Raw genomic sequence first — 19,385 nt, 5'->3', positions numbered from 1 at the left:
GCATGCATGTTCCTTTGTTGCTCATCATTCATCACCAAAAATGATTTTCTTTTTCAATTCTTATGACTGTACTGATTGTATTGAATAAAATCCACATCTAGCATAACCAACTAATGCTGCAAAGTGCTCCAGTGGTGCAATTGGTCAGTGCGCGATACTAATAAGACAGTATTTGTTGAGCAATGCCGAGGTTGTGAGTTCAAGCCTCACCTGGAGCATCTTTGTATACTGTTTTTTTTCCTTTTTTTATGTCATTAGTCATTGATTATAAACTGCTACCTTAATATTTAATATGATATTACAAAGGTTGGAAGAAAGAAAGAAAAAACACAAACATGATTGTGCATTTAAGTTGTCAGCACACATCTGCTTTGGTTCAAATGCACTGCATATCTTCCTTCAGTCAGCCAACAAAACAGCAATGGAAAAGATTAACATACTGTTGGTAAAGCAGTTGCATCAAATTGATTTTCTGCAATATAGCATGATAATCCATACTGACAGCTCTGGATAGTACCAGCACATTTCTTGCTGGACTTGGTAATGCAAAGAACACAGTAAACAGCTTCACTTTTTCCTCAAAAAATAAATAATTGACTATTAAAAACCTAACAGTCTTAAATAAGAACATCAGTAAGCACCACTGGCATAATGGATAAGGCACTGTTCTCCTAAGCCAGTGGTTGTGGGTTTAAGTCCCGTCTGAGTTGGAAGTCATTACAGCAAGTGTCTCATCACTAGAGTTGATATTTTATCCTTGCTTCAACTGTAAAACAGTCTTGCAGTGTTTAGCTTGTAAAAAATGACCACAGAAGCTAAAATATGACATTAATTATGATACCATTGTTGTTGTTGTTTTTTAAACCTTTTCTATCACCGTGGACAGCTTATTCAAGTGCCATCTGGCATGCATGTTCCTTTGTTGCTCATCATTCATCACCAAAAATGATTTTCTTTTTCAATTCTTATGACTGTACTGATTGTATTGAATAAAATCCACATCTAGCATAACCAACTAATGCTGCAAAGTGCTCCAGTGGTGCAATTGGTCAGTGCGCGATACTAATAAGACAGTATTTGCTGAGCAATGCCGAGGTTGTGAGTTCAAGCCTCACGTGGAGCATCTTTGTATACTGTTTTTTTTCCTTTTTTTATGTCATTAGTCATTGATTATAAACTGCTACCTTAATATTTAATATGATATTACAAAGGTTGGAAGAAAGAAAGAAAAAACACAAACATGATTGTGCATTTAAGTTGTCAGCACACATCTGCTTTGGTTCAAATGCACTGCATATCTTCCTTCAGTCAGCCAACAAAACAGCAATGGAAAAGATTAACATACTGTTGGTAAAGCAGTTGCATCAAATTGATTTTCTGCAATATAGCATGATAATCCATACTGACAGCTCTGGATAGTACCAGCACATTTCTTGCTGGACTTGGTAATGCAAAGAACACAGTAAACAGCTTCACTTTTTCCTCAAAAATAAATAATTGACTATTAAAAACCTAACAGTCTTAAATAAGAACATCAGTAAGCACCACTGGCATAATGGATAAGTCACTGCCCTCCTAAGCCAGGGGGTCCAAGTTCCATATGGGGTGGAAGTCATTACAGCAAGTGTCTCATCACTAGAGTTGATATTTTATCCTTACTTCAACTGTAAAACAGTCTTGCAGTGTTTAGCTTGTAAAAAATGACCACAGAAGCTAAAATATGACATTAATTATGATAACATTGTTGTTGTTGTTTTGTAAACCTTTTTTATCACCGTGGACAGCTTATTCAAGTGCCATCTGGCATGCATGTTCCTTTGTTGCTCATCATTCATCACCAAAAATGATTTTCTTTTTAGATTCTTATGACTGTACTGATTGTATTGAATAAAATCCACATCTAGCATAACCAATCAATGCTGCAAAGTGCTTCAGTGGTGCAATTGGTCAGCGTGCGGTACTTATAAAACAGTATCTGTTGAGCAATTCTGAGGTTGGGAGTTCAAGCCTCACCTGGAGCATCTTTGTATACTGTTTTTTTTTTCTTTTCTTATGTCGTTAGTCATTGATTGTAAACTGCTACCTTAATATTTAATATGATATTACAAAGGAGGGAAGAAAGAAAGAAAAAACACAAACATGATTGTGCATTTAAGTTGTCAGCACACATCTGCATATCTTCCTTCAGTCAGCCAACAAAACAGCAATGGAAAAGATTTACATACTGTAGGTAAAGCAGTTGCATGAAATTGATTTTCTGCAATATAGCATGATAATCCATACTGACAGCTCTGGATAGTACCAGCACATTTCTTGCTGGACTTGGTAATGCAAAGAACACAGTAAACAGCTTCACTTTTTTCTCAAAAAATAAATAATTGACTTTTAAAACTAACAGTCTTAAATAAGAACATCAGTAAGCACCACTGGCATAATGGGTAAGGCACTGTTCTCCTAAGCCAGTGGTTGTGGGTTTAAGTCCCGTCTGAGTTGGAAGTCATTACAGTAAGTGTCTCATCACTAGAGTTGATATTTTATCCTTGCTTCAACTGTAAAACAGTCTTGCAGTGTTTAGCTTGTAAAAAATGACCACAGAAGCTAAAATATGACATTAATTATGATAACATTGTTGTTGTTGTTTTTTAAACCTTTTCTATCACCGTGGACAGCTTATTCAAGTGCCATCTGGCATGCATGTTCCTTTGTTGCTCATCATTCATCACCAAAAATGATTTTCTTTTTCAATTCTTATGACTGTACTGATTGTATTGAATAAAATCCACATCTAGCATAACCAAACAATGCTGCAAAGTGCTCCAGTGGCGCAATTGATCAGCGTACGATACTTATAACACAGTATCTGTTGAGCAATGCCGAGGTTGTGAGTTCAAGTCTCACCTGGAGCATCTTTGTATACTGTTTTTTTTTCCTTTTCTTATGTCATTAATCATTGATTATAAACTGCTACCTTAATATTTAATATGATATTACAAAGGATGGAAGAAAGAATGAAAAAACACAAACATGATTGTGCATTTAAGTTGTCAGCACAAATCTGCATATCTTCCTTCAGTCAGCCAACAAAACAGCAATGGAAAAGATTAACATACTGTTGGTAAAGCAGTTGCATCAAATTGATTTTCTGCAATATAGCATGATAATCCATACTGACAGCTCTGGATAGTACCAGCACATTTCTTGCTGGACTTGGTAATGCAAAGAACACAGTAAACAGCTTCACTTTTTTTCAAAAATAAATAATTGACTATTAAAAACGTATCAGTCTTAAATAAGGACATCAGTAAGCACCACTGGCATAATGGATAAGGCACTGTTCTCCTAAGCCAGTGGTTGTGGGTTTAAGTCCCGTCTGAGTTGGAAGTCATTACAGCAAGTGTCTCATCACTAGAGTTGATATTTTATCCTTGCTTCAACTGTAAAACAGTCTTGCAGTGTTTAGCTTGTAAAAAATGACCACAGAATCTAAAATATGACATTAATTATGATAACATTGTTGTTGTTGTTTTTTAAACCTTTTCTATCACCGTGGACAGCTTATTCAAGTGCCATCTGGCATGCATGTTCCTTTGTTGCTCATCATTCATCACCAAAAATGATTTTCTTTTTCAATTCTTATGACTGTACTGATTGTATTGAATAAAATCCACATCTAGCATAACCAATTAATGCTACAAAGTGCTCCAGTGACACAATTGGTCAGCGTGCGGTACTTATAAGACAGTATCTGTTGAGCAATGCCGAGGTTGTGAGTTCAAGCCTCAACTGGAGCATCTTTGTATACAGTTTTTTTTCCTTTTCTTATGTCATTAGTCATTGATTATAAACTGCTACCTTAATATTAATATGATATTACAAAGGATGGAAGAAAGAAAGAGAAAACACAAACATGATTCTGCATTTAAGTTGTCAGCACACATCTGCTTTGGTTCAAATGCACTGCATATCTTCCTTCAGTCAGCCAACAAAACAGCAATGGAAAAGATTAACATACTGTTGGTAAAGCAGTTGCATCAAATTGATTTTCTGCAATATAGCATGATAATCCATACTGACAGCTCTGGATAGTACCAGCACATTTCTTGCTGGACTTGGTAATGCAAAGAACACAGTAAACAGCTTCACTTTTTCCTCAAAAATAAATAATTGACTATTAAAAACCTAACAGTCTTAAATAAGAACATCAGTAAGCACCACTGGCATAATGGATAAGTCACTGCCCTCCTAAGCCAGGGGGTCCAAGTCCTATATGGGGTGGAAGTCATTACAGCAAGTATCTCATCACTAGAGTTGATATTTTATCCTTGCTTCAACTGTAAAACAGTCTTGCAGTGTTTAGCTTGTAAAAAATGACCACAGAAGCTAAAATATGACATTAATTATGATAACATTGTTGTTGTTGTTGTTGTTTTTTAAACCTTTTATATCACCGTGGACAGCTTATTCAAGTGCCATCTGGCATGCATGTTCCTTTGTTGCTCATCATTCATCACCAAAAATGATTTTCTTTTTCAATTCTTATGACTGTACTGATTGTATTGAATAAAATCCACATCTAGCATAACCAATTAATGCTGCAAAGTGCTCCAGTGGCGCAATTGGTCAGCGCGCGGTACTTATAAGACAGTATCTGTTGAGCAATGCCGAGGTTGTGAGTTCAAGCCTCACCTGGAGCAGCTTTGTATAATGATTTTTTTCTTTTTTTTTATGTCATTAGTCATTGATTATAAACTGCTACCTTAATATTTAATATGATATTACAAAGGATGGAAGAAAGAAAGAAAAAACACAAACATGATTGTGCATTTAATTTGTCAGCACACATATGCTTTGGTTCAAATGCACTGCATATCTTCCTTCAGTCAGCCAACAAAACAGCAATGGAAAAGATTAACATACTGTTGGTAAAGCAGTTGCATCAAATTGATTTTCTGCAATATACTGTAGCATGATAATCCATACTGACAGCTCTGGATAGTACCAGCTTATTTCTTGCTGGACTTGGTAATGCAAAGAACACAGTAAACAGCTTCACTGTTTCCTCAAAAATAAATAATTGACTATTAAAAACCTAACAGTCTTAAATAAGAACATCAGTAAGCACCACTGGCATAATGGATAAGTCCCTGCCCTCCTAAGCCAGGGGGTCCAAGTCCTATATGGGGTGGAAGTCATTACAGCAAGTGTCTCATCACTAGAGTTGATATTTTATCCTTGCTTCAACTGTAAAACAGTCTTGCAGTGTTTAGCTTGTAAAAAATGACCACAGAAGCTAAAATATGACATTAATTATGATAACATTGTTGTTGTTGTTGTTGTTTTTTAAACCTTTTCTATCACAGTGGACAGCTTATTCAAGTGCCATCTGGCATGCATGTTCCTTTGTTGCTCATCATTCATCACCAAAAATGATTTTCTTTTTCAATTCTTATGACTGTACTGATTGTATTGAATAAAATCCATATCTAGCATAACCAATTAATGCTGCAAAGTGCTCCAGTGGCGCAATTGGTCAGCGCACGGTACTTATAAGACAGTATCTGTTGAGCAATGCCGAGGTTGTGAGTTCAAGCCTCACCTGGAGCAGCTTTGTATAATGTTTTTTTTTCCTTTTTTTATGTCATTAGTCATTGATTATAAACTGCTACCTTAATATTTAATATGATATTACAAAGGATGGAAGAAAGAAAGAAAAAACACAAACATGATTGTGCATTTAAGTTGTCAGCACACATATGCTTTGGTTCAAATGCACTGCATATCTTCCTTCAGTCAGCCAACAAAACAGCAATGGAAAAGATTAACATACTGTTGGTAAAGCAGTTGCATCAAATTGATTTTCTGCAATATAGCATGATAATCCATACTGACAGCTCTGGATAGTACCAGCACATTTCTTGCTGGACTTGGTAATGCAAAGAACACAGTAAACAGCTTCACTTTTTCCTCAAAAATAAATAATTGACTATTAAAAACCTAACAGTCTTAAATAAGAACATCAGTAAGCACCACTGGCATAATGGATAAGTCACCGCCCTCCTAAGCCAGGGGGTCCAAGTCCCATATGGGGTGGAAGTCATTACAGCAAGTGTCTCATCACTAGAGTTGATATTTTATCCTTGCTTCAACTGTAAAACAGTCTTGCAGTGTTTAGCTTGTAAAAAATGACCACAGAAGCTAAAATATGACATTAATTATGATAACATTGTTGTTGTTGTTTTTTAAACCTTTTCTATCACCGTAGACAGCTTATTCAAGTGCCATCTGGCATGCATGTTCCTTTGTTGCTTATCATTCATCACCAAAAATGATTTTCTTTTTCAATTCTTATGACTGTACTGATTGTATTGAATAAAATCCACATCTAGCATAACCAATGAATGCTGCAAAGTGCTCCAGTGGCGCAATTGGTCAGCGCGCGGTACTAATAAGACAGTATCAGTTGAGCAATGCCGAGGTTGTGAGTCCAGGCCTTACCTGGAGCATTTTTGTATACTGTTTTTTTTTCCTTTTCTTATGTCATTAGTCATTGATTATAAACTGCTACCTTAATATTTAATATGATATTACAAAGGATGGAAGAAAGAAAGAAAAAACACAAACATGATTGTGCATTTAAGTTGTCAGCACACATCTGCTTTGGTTCAAATGCACTGCATATCTTCCTTCAGTCAGCCAACAAAACAGCAATGGAAAATATTAACATACTGTTGGTAAAGCAGTTGCATCAAATTGATTTTCTGCAATATAGCATGATAATCCATACTGACAGCTCTGGATAGTACCAGCACATTCCTTGCTGGACTTGGTAATGCAAAGTACACAGTAAACAGCTTCACTTTTATTCAAAAATAAATAATTGACTATTAAAAACCTATCAGTCTTAAATAAGGACATCAGTAAGCACCACTGGCATAATGGATAAGGCACTGTTCTCCTAAGCCAGTGGTTGTGGGTTTAAGTCCCATCTGAGTTGGAAGTCATTACAGCAGTGTCTCATCACTAGAGTTGATATTTTATCCTTGCTTCAACTGTAAAACAGTCTTGCAGTGTTTAGCTTGTAAAAAATGACCGCAGAAGCTAAAATATTACATTAATTATGATAACATTGTTGTTGTTGTTTTTTAAACCTTTTCTATCACCGTGGACAGCTTATTCAAGTGCCATCTGGCATGCATGTTCCTTTGTTGCTCATCATTCATCACCAAAAATGATTTTCTTTTTCAATTCTTATGACTGTACTGATTGTATTGAATAAAATCCACATCTAGCATAACCAATTAGTGCTGCAAAGTGCTCCAGTGGCGCAATTGGTCAGCACGTGGTACTTATAAGACAGTATCTGTTGAGCAATGCCGAGGTTGTGAGTTCAAGCCTCACCTGGAGCATCTTTGTATACTGTTTTTTTTTCCTTTTCTTATGTCATTAGTCATTGATTATAAACTGCTACCTTAATATTTAATATGATATTACAAAGGATGGAAGAAATAAAGAAAAAACACAAACATGATTGTGCATTTAAGTTGTCAGCACACATCTGCTTTGGTTCAAATGCACTGCATATCTTCCTTCAGTCAGCCAACAAAACAGCAATGGAAAAGATTAACATACTGTTGGTAAAGCAGTTGCATCAAATTGATTTTCTGCAATATAGCATGATAATCCATACTGACAGCTCTGGATAGTACCAGCACATTTCTTGCTGGACTTGGTAATGCAAAGAACACAGTAAACAGCTTCACTTTTTCCTCAAAAATAAATAATTGACTATTAAAAACCTAACAGTCTTAAATAAGAACATCAGTAAGCACCACTGGCATAATGGGTAAGGCACTTTTCTCCTAAGCCAGTGGTTGTGGGTTTAAGTCCCGTCTGAGTTGGAAGTCATTACAGCAAGTGTCTCATCACTAGAGTTGATATTTTATCCTTGCTTCAACTGTAAAACAGTCTTGCAGTGTTTAGCTTGTAAAAAATGACCACAGAAGCTAAAATATTACATTAATTATGATAACATTGTTGTTGTTGTTTTTTAAACCTTTTCTATCACAGTGGACAGCTTATTCAAGTGCCATCTGGCATGCATGTTCCTTTGTTGCTCTTCATTCATCACCAAAAATGATTTTCTTTTTCAATTCTTATGACTGTACTGATTGTATTGAATAAAATCCACATCTAGCATAACCAATTAATGCTGCAAAGTGCTCCAGTGGCGCAATTGGTCAGCGCGCGGTACTTATAAGACAGTATCTGTTCAGCAATGCTGAGGTTGTGAGTTCAAGCCTCACCTGGAGCATCTTTGTATACTGTTTTTTTTCCTTTTCTTGTGTCATTAGTCATTGATTATAAACTGCTACCTTAATATTTAATATGATATTACAAAGGATGGAAGAAAGAATGAAAAAACACAAACATGATTGTGCATTTAAGTTGTCAGCACACATCTGCTTTGGTTCAAATGCACTGCATATCTTCCTTCAGTCAGCCAATAAATCAGCAATGGAAAAGATTAACATACTGTTGGTAAAGCAGTTGCATCAAATTGATTTTCTGCAATATAGCATGATAATCCATACTGACAGCTCTGGATAGTACCAGCACATTTCTTGCTGGACTTGGTAATGCAAAGAACACAGTAAACAGCTTCCCTTTTTCCTCAAAAATAAATAATTGACTATTAAAAACCTAACAGTCTTAAATAAGAACATCAGTAAGCACCACTGGCATAATGGATAAGTCACTGCCCTCCTAAGCCAGGGGGTCCAAGTCCTATATTGGGTGGAAGTCATTACAGCAAGTGTCTCATCACTAGAGTTGATATTTTATCCTTGCTTCAACTGTAAAACAGTCTTGCAGTGTTTAGCTTGTAAAAAATGACCACAGAAGCTAAAATATGACATTAATTATGATAACATTGTTGTTGTTGTTGTTGTTTTTTAAACCTTTTCTATCACAGTGGACAGCTTATTCAAGTGCCATCTGGCATGCATGTTCCTTTGTTGCTCATCATTCATCACCAAAAATGATATTTTTTTTCAATTCTTATGACTGTACTGATTGTATTGAATAAAATCCACATCTAGCATAACCAATTAATGCTGCAAAGTGCTCCAGTGGCGCAATTGGTCAGCGCGCGGTACTTATAAGACAGTATTTGTTGAGCAATGCCGAGGTTGTGAGTTCAAGCCTCACCTGGAGCACTTTGTATAATGTTTTTTTTTTCCTTTTTTTTATGTCATTAGTCATTGATTATAAACTGCTACCTTAATATTTAATATGATATTACAAAGGATGGAAGAAAGAAAGAAAAAACACAAACATGAGTGTGCATTTAAGTTGTCAGCACACATATGCTTTGGTTCAAATGCACTGCATATCTTCCTTCAGTCAGCCAACAAAACAGCAATGGAAAAGATTAACATACTGTTGGTAAAGCAGTTGCATCAAATTGATTTTCTGCAATATACTGTAGCATGATAATCCATACTGACAGCTCTGGATAGTACCAGCACATTTCTTGCTGGACTTGGTAATGCAAAGAACACAGTAAACAGCTTCACTGTTTCCTCAAAAATAAATAATTGACTATTAAAAACCTAACAGTCTTAAATAAGAACATCAGTAAGCACCACTGGCATAATGGATAAGTCCCTGCCCTCCTAAGCCAGGGGGTCCAAGTCCTATATGGGGTGGAAGTCATTACAGCAAGTGTCTCATCACTAGAGTTGATATTTTATCCTTGCTTCAACTGTAAAACAGTCTTGCAGTGTTTAGCTTGTAAAAAATGACCACAGAAGCTAAAATATGACATTAATTATGATAACATTGTTGTTGTTGTTGTTTTTTAAACCTTTTCTATCACAGTGGACAGCTTATTCAAGTGCCATTTGGCATGCATGTTCCTTTGTTGCTCATCATTCATCACCAAAAATTATTTTATTTTTCAATTCTTATGACTGTACTGATTGTATTGAATAAAATCCACATCTAGCATAACCAATTAATGCTGCAAAGTGCTCCAGTGGCGCAATTGGTCAGCGCACGGTACTTATAAGACAGTAACTGTTGAGCAATGCCGAGGTTGTGAGTTCAAGCCTCACCTGGAGCAGCTTTGTATAATGTTTTTTTTTTCCTTTTTTTATGTCATTAGTCATTGATTATAAACTGCTACCTTAATATTTAATATGATATTACAAAGGATGGAAGAAAGAAAGAAAAAACACAAACATGATTGTGCATTTAAGTTGTCAGCACACATATGCTTTGGTTCAAATGCACTGCATATCTTCCTTCAGTCAGCCAACATAACAGCAATGGAAAAGATTAACATACTGTTGGTAAAGCAGTTGCATCAAATTGATTTTCTGCAATATAGCATGATAATCCATACTGACAGCTCTGGATAGTACCAGCACATTTCTTGCTGGACTTGGTAATGCAAAGAACACAGTAAACAGCTTCACTTTTTCCTCAAAAATAAATAATTGACTATTAAAAACCTAACAGTCTTAAATAAGAACATCAGTAAGCACCACTGGCATAATGGATAAGTCACCGCCCTCCTAAGCCAGGGGGTCCAAGTCCCATATGGGGTGGAAGTAATTACAGCAAGTGTCTCATCACTAGAGTTGATATTTTATCCTTGCTTCAACTGTAAAACTGTCTTGCAGTGTTTAGCTTGTAAAAAATGACCACAGAAGCTAAAATATGACATTAATTATGATAACATTGTTGTTGTTGTTTTTTAAACCTTTTCTGTCACCGTATACAGCTTATTCAAGTGCCATCTGGCATGCATGTTCCTTTGTTGCTCATCATTCATCACCAAAAATGATTTTCTTTTTCAATTCTTATGACTGTACTGATTGTATTGAATAAAATCCACATCTAGCATAACCAATTAACGCTGCAAAGTGCTCCAGTGGCGCAATTGGTCAGCGCGCGGTACTAATAAGACAGTATCAGTTGAGCAATGCCGAGGTTGTGAGTTCAAGCCTTACCTGGAGCATATTTGTATACTGTTTTTTTTTCCTTTTCTTATGTCATTAGTCATTGATTATAAACTGCTACCTTAATATTTAATATGATATTACAAAGGATGGAAGAAAGAAAGAAAAAACACAAACATGATTGTGCATTTAAGTTGTCAGCACACATCTGCTTTGGTTCAAATGCACTGCATATCTTCCTTCAGTCAGCCAACAAAACAGCAATGGAAAAGATTAACATACTGTTGGTAAAGCAGTTGCATCAAATTGATTTTCTGCAATATAGCATGATAATCCATACTGACAGCTCTGGATAGTACCAGCACATTTCTTGCTGGACTTGGTAATGCAAAGAACACAGTAAACAGCTTCACTTTTTTTCAAAAATAAATAATTGAGTATTAAAAACCTATCAGTCTTAAATAAGGACATCAGTAAGCACCACTGGCATAATGGATAAGGCACTGTTCTCCTAAGCCAGTGGTTGTGGGTTTAAGTCCCATCTGAGTTGGAAGTCATTACAGCAGTGTCTCATCACTAGAGTTGATATTTTATCCTTGCTTCAACTGTAAAACAGTCTTGCAGTGTTTAGCTTGTAAAAAATGACCACAGAAGCTAAAATATGACATTAATTATGATAACATTGTTGTTGTTGTTTTTTAAACCTTTTCTATCACAGTGGACAGCTTATTCAAGTGCCATCTGGCATGCATGTTCCTTTGTTGCTCATCATTCATCACCAAAAATGATTTTCTTTTTCAATTCTTATGACTGTACTGATTGTATTGAATAAAATCCACATCTAGCATAACAAATTAATGCTGCAAAGTGCTCTTCAAAAATAAATAATTGACTATTAAAAACCTAACAGTCTTAAATAAGAACATCAGTAAGCACCACTGGCATAATGGGTAAGGCACTGTTCTCCTAAGCCAGTGGTTGTGGGTTTAAGTCCCGTCTGAGTTGGAAGTCATTACAGCAAGTGTCTCATCACTAGAGTTGATATTTTATCCTTGCTTCAACTGTAAAACAGTCTTGCAGTGTTTAGCTTGTAAAAAATGACCACAGAAGCTAAAATATGACATTAATTATGATAACATTGTTGTTGTTGTTTTTTAAACCTTTTCTATCACAGTGGACAGCTTATTCAAGTGCCATCTGGCATGCATGTTCCTTTGTTGCTCATCATTCATCACCAAAAATGATTTTCTTTTTCAATTCTTATGACTGTACTGATTGTATTGAATAAAATTCACATCTAGCATAACCAATTAATGCTGCAAAGTGCTCCAGTGACACAATTGGTCAGCGCGCGGTACTTATAAGACAGTATCTGTTGAGCAATGCCGAGGTTGTGAGTTCAAGCCTCACCTGGAGCATCTTTGTATACTGTTTTTTTTTCCTTTTCTTATGTCATTAGTCATTGATTATAAACTGCTACCTTAATATTTAATATGATATTACAAAGGATGGAAGAAAGAAAGAGAAAACACAAACATGATTGTGCATTTAAGTTGTCAGCACACATCTGCTTTGGTTCAAATGCACTGCATATCTTCCTTCAGTCAGCCAACAAAACAGCAATGGAAAAGATTAACATACTGTTGGTAAAGCAGTTGCATCAAATTGATTTTCTGCAATATAGCATGATAATCCATACTGACAGCTCTGGATAGTACCAGCACATTTCTTGCTGGACTTGGTAATGCAAAGAACACACTAAACAGCTTCACTTTTTCCTCAAAAATAAACAATTGACTATTAAAAACCTAACAGTCTTAAATAAGAACATCAGTAAGCACCACTGGCATAATGGATAAGTCACTGCCCTCCTAAGCCAGGGGGTCCAAGTCCTATATGGGGCGGAAGTCATTACAGCAAGTGTCTCATCACTAGAGTTGATATTTTATCCTTGCTTCAACTGTAAAACAGTCTTGCAGTGTTTAGCTTGTAAAAAATGACCACAGAAGCTAAAATATGACATTAATTATGATAACATTGTTGTTGTTGTTGTTTTTTAAACCTTTTCTATCACAGTGGACAGCTTATTCAAGTGCCATCTGGCATGCATGTTCCTTTGTTGCTCATCATTCATCACCAAAAATGATTTTCTTTTTCAATTCTTATGACTGTACTGATTGTATTGAATAAAATCCACATCTAGCATAACCAATGAATGCTGCAAAGTGCTCCAGTGGCGCAATTGGTCAGCGCGCGGTACTAATAAGACAGTATCAGTTGAGCAATGCTGAGGTTGTGAGTTCAAGCCTTACCTGGAGCATATTTGTATACTGTTTTTTTTTTCCTTTTCTTATGTCATTAGTCATTGATTATAAACTGCTACCTTAATATTTAATATGATATTACAAAGGATGGAAGAAAGAAAGAAAAAACACAAAAAAAAAAAAAAATTACACCTACCTACTAAATGGGGTAAAACTAGGGGATTCTGTACTGGAAAAGGACTTAGGTGTCCTCATAGATAGCAAGCTAAGCAGTAGTACCCAAAGTAGGACTGCAGCAAAGAAGGCTAATAAGATATTAGCATGCATAAAACGGGGTATTGATGCTAGGGACGAGAGTATTATACTCCCATTATATAAATCACTAGTGAGGCCACACCTTGAATACTGTGTACAGTTCTGGGCACCGTACTACAAAAAGGATATCCTGGAGCTTGAAAAGGTACAAAGGAGGGCGACCAAACTAATTAAGGGCATGGAGACGATGGAATACAAGGAAAGGCTTGAAAGACTAGGCATGTTTACATTGGAAAAGCGGAGACTAAGAGGGGATATGATCAACATCTACAAATATATATGGGGACAATACTCAGAGCTTGCGCGGTACCTGTTTTTGGTTAGATCAACACAGAGGACTCGTGGACACTCGCTCAGGTTAGAGGAGAGGAGATTCCGCACAATACGGCGTAAAGGCTTTTTCACGGTAAGGACAATACGTGTTTGGAATTCCCTGCCCGAGGGAGTTGTAATGGCGGAATCTGTCAACACCTTTAAGAATGGGTTAGATAAATTCCAATTGGATAAGGATATCCAGGGGTATGGTGCATAGTCATGCATTATAGTTACTATTTAGTCAAATCATCATGCAGAGGACACCACAAATAGGTTTAACTCGATGGACAATTGTCTTTTTTCAACCTCAGATACTATGTTACTATGTTACTATGTTACTATGATTGTGCATTTAAGTTGTCAGCACACATCTGCTTTGGTTCAAATGCACTGCATATCTTCCTTCAGTCAGCCAACAAAACAGCAACGGAAAAGATTAACATACTGTTGGTAAAGCAGTTGCATCAAATTGATTTTCTGCAATATAGCATGATAATCCATACTGACAGCTCTGGATAGTACCAGCACATTTCTTGCTGGACTTGGTAATGCAAAGAACACAGTAAACAGCTTCACTTTTTTTCAAAAATAAATAATTGACTATTAAAAACCTATCAGTCCTAAATAAGGACATCAGTAAGCACCACTGGCATAATGGATAAGGCACTGTTCTCCTAAGCCAGTGGTTGTGGGTTTAAGTCCCATCTGAGTTGGAAGTCATTACAGCAGTGTCTCATCACTAGAGTTGATATTTTATCCTTGCTTCAACTGTAAAACAGTCTTGCAGTGTTTAGCTTGTAAAAAATGACCACAGAAGCTAAAATATTACATTATTTATGATAACATTGTTGTTGTTGTTTTTTAAACCTTTTCTATCACCGTGGACAGCTTATTCAAGTGCCATCTGGCATGCATGTTCCTTTGTTGCTCATCATTCATCACCAAAAATGATTTTCTTTTTCAATTCTTATGACTGTACTGATTGTATTGAATAAAATCCACATCTAGCATAACAACTTAATGCTGCAAAGTGCTCCAGTGGCGCAATTGGTCAGTACGCGGTACTTATAAGACAGTATCTGTTGAGCAATGCTGAGGTGGTGAGTTCAAGCCTCACCTGGAGCATCTTTGTATACTGTTTTTTTTTCCTTTTCTTATGTCATTAGTTATTGATTATAAACTGCTACCTTAATATTTAATATGATATTACAAAGGATGGAAGAAATAAAGAAAAAACACAAACATGATTGTGCATTTAAGATGTCAGCACACATCTGCTTTGGTTCAAATGCACTGCATATCTTCCTTCAGTCAGCCAACAAAACAGCAATGGAAAAGATTAACATACTGTTGGTAAAGCAGTTGCATCAAATTGATTTTCTGCAATATAGCATGATAATCCATACTGACAGCTCTGGATAGTACCAGCACATTTCTTGCTGGACTTGGTAATGCAAAGAACACAGTAAACAGCTTCACTTTTTCCTCAAAAATAAATAATTGACTATTAAAAACCTAACAGTCTTAAATAAGAACATCAGTAAGCACCACTGGCATAATGGATAAGTCACCGCCCTCCTAAGCCAGGGGGTCCAAGTCCCATATGGGGTGGAAGTAATTACAGCAAGTGTCTCATCACTAGAGTTGATATTTTATCCTTGCTTCAACTGTAAAACAGTCTTGCAGTGTTTAGCTTGTAAAAAATGACCACAGAAGCTAAAATATGACATTAATTATGATAACATTGTTGTTGTTGTTTTTTAAACCTTTTCTATCACCGTAGACAGCTTATTCAAGTGCCATCTGGCATGCATGTTCCTTTGTTGCTCATCATTCATCACCAAAAATGATTTTCTTTTTCAATTCTTATGACTGTACTGATTGTATTGAATAAATCCACATCTAGCATAACAACTTAATGCTGCAAAGTGCTCCAGTGGTGCAATTGGTCAGTACGCGGTACTTATAAGACAGTATCTGTTGAGCAATGCCGAGGTTGTGAGTTCAAGCCTCACCTGGAGCATCTTTGTATACTGTTTTTTTTTCCTTTTCTTATGTCATTAGTTATTGATTATAAACTGCTACCTTAATATTTAATATGATATTACAAAGGATGGAAGAAATAAAGAAAAAACACAAACATGATTGTGCATTTAAGTTGTCAGCACACATCTGCTTTGGTTCAAATGCACTGCATATCTTCCTTCAGTCAGCCAACAAAACAGCAACGGAAAAGATTAACATACTGTTGGTAAAGCAGTTGCATAAAATTGATTTTCTGCAATATAGCATGATAATCCATACTGACAGCTCTGGATAGTACCAGCACATTTCTTGCTGGACTTGGTAATGCAAAGAACACAGTAAACAGCTTCACTTTTTTTCAAAAATAAATAATTGACTATTAAAAACCTAACAGTCTTAAATAAGAACATCAGTAAGCACCACTGGCATAATGGGTAAGGCACTGTTCTCCTAAGCCAGTGGTTGTGGGTTTAAGTCCCATCTGAGTTGGAAGTCATTACAGCAAGTGTCTCATCACTAGAGTTGATATTTTATCCTTGCTTCAACTGTAAAACAGTCTTGCAGTGTTTAGCTTGTAAAAAATGACCACAGAAGCTAAAATATGACATTAATTATGATAACATTGTTGTTGTTGTTTTTTAAACCTTTTCTATCACCGTGGACAGCTTATTCAAGTGCCATCTGGCATGCATGTTCCTTTGTTGCTCATCATTCATCACCAAAAATGATTTTCTTTTTCAATTCTTATGACTGTACTGATTGTATTGAATAAAATCCACATCTAGCATAACCAATTAATGCTGCAAAGTGCTCCAGTGACACAATTGGTCAGCGCGCGGTACTTATAAGACAGTATCTGTTGAGCAATGCCGAGGTTGTGAGTTCAAGCCTCACCTGGAGCATCTTTGTATACTGTTTTTTTTTCCTTTTCTTATGTCATTAGTCATTGATTATAAACTGCTACCTTAATATTTAATATGATATTACAAAGGATGGAAGAAAGAAAGAAAAAACACAAACATGATTGTGCATTTAAGAAGTCAGCACACATCTGCTTTGGTTCAAATGCACTGCATATCTTCCTTCAGTCAGCCAACAAAACAGCAACGGAAAAGATTAACATACTGTTGGTAAAGCAGTTGCATCAAATTGATTTTCTGCTATATAGCATGATAATCCATACTGACAGCTCTGGATAGTACCAGCACATTTCTTGCTGGACTTGGTAATGCAAAGAACACAGTAAACAGCTTCACTTTTTTTCAAAAATAAATAATTGACTATTAAAAACCTATCAGTCTTAAATAAGGACATCAGTAAGCACCACTGGCATAATGGATAAGGCACTGTTCTCATAAGCCAGTGGTTGTGGGTTTAAGTCCCATCTGAGTTGGAAGTCATTACAGCAGTGTCTCATCACTAGAGTTGATATTTTATCCTTGCTTCAACTGTAAAACAGTCTTGCAGTGTTTAGCTTGTAAAAAATGACCACAGAAGCTAAAATATTACATTATTTATGATAACATTGTTGTTGTTGTTTTTTAAACCTTTTCTATCACCGTGGACAGCTTATTCAAGTGCCATCTGGCATGCATGTTCCTTTGTTGCTCATCATTCATCACCAAAAATGATTTTCTTTTTCAATTCTTATGACTGTACTGATTGTATTGAATAAAATCCACATCTAGCATAACAACTTAATGCTGCAAAGTGCTCCAGTGGCGCAATTGGTCAGTACGCGGTACTTATAAGACAGTATCTGTTGAGCAATGCCGAGGTTGTGAGTTCAAGCCTCACCTGGAGCATCTTTGTATACTGTTTTTTTTTCCTTTTCTTATGTCATTAGTTATTGATTATAAACTGCTACCTTAATATTTAATATGATATTACAAAGGATGGAAGAAAGAATGAAAAAACACAAACATGATTGTGCATTTAAGTTGTCAGCACACATCTGCTTTGGTTCAAATGCACTGCATATCTTCCTTCAGTCAGCCAACAAAACAGCAATGGAAAAGATTAACATACTGTTGGTAAAGCAGTTGCATCAAATTGATTTTCTGCAATATAGCATGATAATCCATACTGACAGCTCTGGATAGTACCAGCACATTTCTTGCAGGACTTGGTAATGCAAAGAACACACTAAACAGCTTCACTTTTTCCTCAAAAATAAATAATTGACTATTAAAAACCTAACAGTCTTAAATAAGAACATCAGTAAGCACCACTGGCATAATGGATTAGTCACTGCCCTCCTAAGCCAGGGGGTCCAAGTCCTATATGGGGTGGAAGTCATTACAGCAAGTGTCTCATCACTAGAGTTGATATTTTATCCTTGCTTCAACTGTAAAACAGTCTTGCAGTGTTTAGCTTGTAAAAAATGACCACAGAAGCTAAAATATGACATTAATTATGATAACATTGTTGTTGTTGTTGTTTTTTAAACCTTTTCTATCACAGTGGACAGCTTATTCAAGTGCCATCTGGCATGCATGTTCCTTTGTTGCTCATCATTCATCACCAAAAATGATTTTCTTTTTCAATTCTTATGACTGTACTGATTGTATTGAATAAAATCCACATCTAGCATAACCAATTAATGCTGCAAAGTGCTCCAGTGGCGCAATTGGTCAGCGTGCGGTACTTATAAGACAGTATCTGTTGAGCAATGCCGAGGTTGTGAGTTCAAGCCTCACCTGGAGCAGCTTTGTATAATGTTTTTTTTTTCCTTTTTTTATGTCATTAGTCATTGATTATAAACTGCTACCTTAATATTTAATATGATATTACAAAGGATGGAAGAAAGAAAGAAAAAACACAAACATTGTGCATTTAAGTTGTCAGCACACATATGCTTTGGTCAAATGCACTGCATATCTACCTTCAGTCAGCCAACAAAACAGCAATGGAAAAGATTAACATACTGTTGGTAAAGCAGTTGCATCAAATTGATTTTCTGCAATATAGCATGATAATCCATACTGACAGCTCTGGATAGTACCAGCACATTTCTTGCTGGACTTGGTAATGCAAAGAACACAGTAAACAGCTTCACTTTTTCCTCAAAAATAAATAATTGACTATTAAAAACCTAACAGTCTTAAATAAGAACATCAGTAAGCACCACTGGCATAATGGATAAGTCACCGCCCTCCTAAGCCAGGGGGTCCAAGTCCCATATGGGGTGGAAGTAATTACAGCAAGTGTCTCATCACTAGAGTTGATATTTTATCCTTGCTTCAACTGTAAAACAGTCTTGCAGTGTTTAGCTTATAAAAAATGACCACAGAAGCTAAAATATGACATTAATTATGATAACATTGTTGTTGTTGTTTTTTAAACATTTTCTATCACCGTAGACAGCTTATTCAAGTGCCATCTGGCATGCATGTTCCTTTGTTGCTCATCATTCATCACCAAAAATGATTTTCTTTTTCAATTCTTATGACTGTACTGATTGTATTGAATAAAATCCACATCTAGCATAACCAATGAATGC

The 19,385-nt window shown here is 36.0% G+C and overlaps 10 non-coding genes across 10 annotated transcripts; all 10 read left to right on the top strand.

The window, feature by feature from the left end:
• Positions 1-4,601: 4,601 nt before the first annotated feature.
• TRNAI-UAU (transfer RNA isoleucine (anticodon UAU)) lies at positions 4,602-4,694 on the top strand. The gene is given in 2 exon segments: positions 4,602-4,639; positions 4,659-4,694. It is a non-coding gene; the product is annotated as a tRNA-Ile (tRNA).
• An 817-nt stretch (positions 4,695-5,511) lies between these two features.
• On the top strand, positions 5,512-5,604 carry TRNAI-UAU (transfer RNA isoleucine (anticodon UAU)). Its single transcript is given in 2 exon segments — positions 5,512-5,549; positions 5,569-5,604. It is a non-coding gene; the product is annotated as a tRNA-Ile (tRNA).
• A 1,709-nt stretch (positions 5,605-7,313) lies between these two features.
• On the top strand, positions 7,314-7,406 carry TRNAI-UAU (transfer RNA isoleucine (anticodon UAU)). Its single transcript is given in 2 exon segments — positions 7,314-7,351; positions 7,371-7,406. It is a non-coding gene; the product is annotated as a tRNA-Ile (tRNA).
• Positions 7,407-8,218: 812 nt separating this feature from the next.
• On the top strand, positions 8,219-8,311 carry TRNAI-UAU (transfer RNA isoleucine (anticodon UAU)). The gene is given in 2 exon segments: positions 8,219-8,256; positions 8,276-8,311. It is a non-coding gene; the product is annotated as a tRNA-Ile (tRNA).
• Positions 8,312-9,122: 811 nt separating this feature from the next.
• TRNAI-UAU (transfer RNA isoleucine (anticodon UAU)) lies at positions 9,123-9,215 on the top strand. Its single transcript is given in 2 exon segments — positions 9,123-9,160; positions 9,180-9,215. It is a non-coding gene; the product is annotated as a tRNA-Ile (tRNA).
• Positions 9,216-10,030: 815 nt separating this feature from the next.
• On the top strand, positions 10,031-10,123 carry TRNAI-UAU (transfer RNA isoleucine (anticodon UAU)). The gene is given in 2 exon segments: positions 10,031-10,068; positions 10,088-10,123. It is a non-coding gene; the product is annotated as a tRNA-Ile (tRNA).
• An 807-nt stretch (positions 10,124-10,930) lies between these two features.
• On the top strand, positions 10,931-11,023 carry TRNAI-AAU (transfer RNA isoleucine (anticodon AAU)). The gene is given in 2 exon segments: positions 10,931-10,968; positions 10,988-11,023. It is a non-coding gene; the product is annotated as a tRNA-Ile (tRNA).
• Positions 11,024-13,191: 2,168 nt separating this feature from the next.
• TRNAI-AAU (transfer RNA isoleucine (anticodon AAU)) lies at positions 13,192-13,284 on the top strand. The gene is given in 2 exon segments: positions 13,192-13,229; positions 13,249-13,284. It is a non-coding gene; the product is annotated as a tRNA-Ile (tRNA).
• A 2,504-nt stretch (positions 13,285-15,788) lies between these two features.
• On the top strand, positions 15,789-15,881 carry TRNAI-UAU (transfer RNA isoleucine (anticodon UAU)). Its single transcript is given in 2 exon segments — positions 15,789-15,826; positions 15,846-15,881. It is a non-coding gene; the product is annotated as a tRNA-Ile (tRNA).
• Positions 15,882-18,497: 2,616 nt separating this feature from the next.
• TRNAI-UAU (transfer RNA isoleucine (anticodon UAU)) lies at positions 18,498-18,590 on the top strand. The gene is given in 2 exon segments: positions 18,498-18,535; positions 18,555-18,590. It is a non-coding gene; the product is annotated as a tRNA-Ile (tRNA).
• The last annotated feature ends 795 nt before the right edge of the window (positions 18,591-19,385 follow it).

Source organism: Pseudophryne corroboree, unplaced genomic scaffold (assembly GCF_028390025.1).
Source record: "Pseudophryne corroboree isolate aPseCor3 unplaced genomic scaffold, aPseCor3.hap2 scaffold_2389, whole genome shotgun sequence".
NCBI lineage: Eukaryota > Metazoa > Chordata > Amphibia > Anura > Myobatrachidae > Pseudophryne > Pseudophryne corroboree.
This window is presented reverse-complemented; position numbering and strand designations above follow the sequence as displayed.